Below are 1,904 nucleotides of genomic sequence, written 5' to 3'. Positions count from 1 at the left end.
CATTATAGCATTTAGTTGACATACACTTTCACTTTTTATACGCCATTATAGCATTTAGTTGATATACACTTTTACTTTTTATAAGCCATTATAGCATTTAGTTGACATACACTTTCACTTTTTATACGCCATTATAGCATTTAGTTGACATACACTTTCACTTTTTATACGCCATTATAGCATTTAGTTGATATACACTTTTACTTTTTATAAGCCATTATAGCATTTAGTTGACATACACTTTCACTTTTAATACGCCATTATAGCATTTAGTTGATATACACTTTTACTTTTTATAAGCCATTATAGCATTTAGTTGACATACACTTTCACTTTTTATATGCCATTATAGCATTTAGTTGACATACACTTTCACTTTTTATATGCCATTATAGCATTTAGTTGACATACACGTTCACTTTTTATACGCCATTATAGCATTTAGTTGACATACACTTTCACTTTTTATACGCCATTATAGCATTTAGTTGACATACACTTTCACTTTTTATACGCCATTATAGCATTTAGTTGACATACACTTTCACTTTTTATACGCCATTATAGCATTTAGTTGATATACACTTTTACTTTTTATACGCCATTATAGCATTAAGTTGACATACACTTTCACTTTTTATTATACGCCCACATGAAATTGTCGTCACCCATGTCCGTCGGTCCGTCCGTCCGTCCGTCCGTCCACAATTGCTCGTAAACACTCTACAGGGCACAATTCTTGACGGATTTTAACGAAACTTAGTATGTGTGTTCGCAATCACCCAAGGATAAACCCTATTGAAAATCAGCGAAATCGAAAAATATTTAGCATGAATTATTGCCCTTGTTAATTTTTAGCTCGTAAACACTCTAGAAGGCACAATTCTTGACAGATTTTGACGAAACTTGGTATGAGTGTTCGTTATCACCCAAGGATAGACCCTATTGAAAATCAGCAAAATCGAAAAATATTAAGTATGAATTATTGCCCTTGTTCTTGATAACGCGTTCAATTTTTAGCTCTTAAACACTCTAGAAGGCATAATTGTTGAAGGATTTTAACGAAACTTGGTATGAGTGTTCGTAAACACCCAAGGATAAACCCTATTGAAAATCAGCGAAATCGAAAAATATTTAGTATGAATTATTGCCCTTGTTCTTGCAAACGCGTTCAATTTTTAGCTCGTAAACACTCTAGAAGGCACAATTCTTGACAGATTTTGACGAAACTTGGTATGAGTGTTCGTTATCACCCAAGGATAGACCCTATTGTAAATCAGCAAAAATCGAAAAATATTAAGTATGAATTATTGCCCTTGTTCTTGAAAACGCGTTCAAATTTTTAGCTCGTAAACACTCTAGAAGGCATAATTCTTGAAGGATTTTAACGAAACTTGGTATGAGTGTTCGTAATCACCCAAGGATAAACCCTATTGAAAATCAGCGAAATCGAAAAATATTTAGTATGAATTATTGCCCTTGTTCTTGCAAACGCATTCAATTTTTAGCTTGTAAACACTCTAGAAGGCACAATTCTTGACAGATTTTGTCGAAACTTGGTATGAGTGTTCGTTATCACCCAAGGATAGACCCTATTGAAAATCAGCGAAATCAAAAAATATTTAGTATGAATTATTGCCCTTGTTCTTGAAAACACGTTCAATTTTTAGCTCGTAATCACTCTAGAAGGCACAATTCTTGACAGATTTTGACGAAACTTGGTATGAGTGTTCGATATCACCCAAGGATAGACCCTATTGAAAATCAGCGAAATCAAAAAATATTTAGTATGAATTATTGCCCTTGTTCTTGAAAACACGTTCAATTTTTAGCTCGTAATCACTCTACAGGGCACAATTCTTGATGGATTTTAACGAAACTTTGTATGAGTGTTTGTTATCACC

General features: G+C 33.3%; 1 protein-coding gene across 1 annotated transcript in view; it reads left to right on the top strand.

The window, feature by feature from the left end:
* The window catches only part of LOTGIDRAFT_176013 (hypothetical protein), a gene marked incomplete at both ends in the record, with an annotated part of 10,353 nt that overhangs the window by 7,012 nt on the left and 1,437 nt on the right, over positions 1 to 1,904 (top strand). The window lies entirely within an intron of this gene.

Source organism: Lottia gigantea (assembly GCF_000327385.1).
Source record: "Lottia gigantea unplaced genomic scaffold LOTGIsca_639, whole genome shotgun sequence".
Classification (NCBI taxonomy): Eukaryota; Metazoa; Mollusca; class Gastropoda; family Lottiidae; genus Lottia; species Lottia gigantea.
Note: the sequence above shows the minus strand (reverse complement) of the source record. Positions and strands in the feature narration are given on the sequence as shown.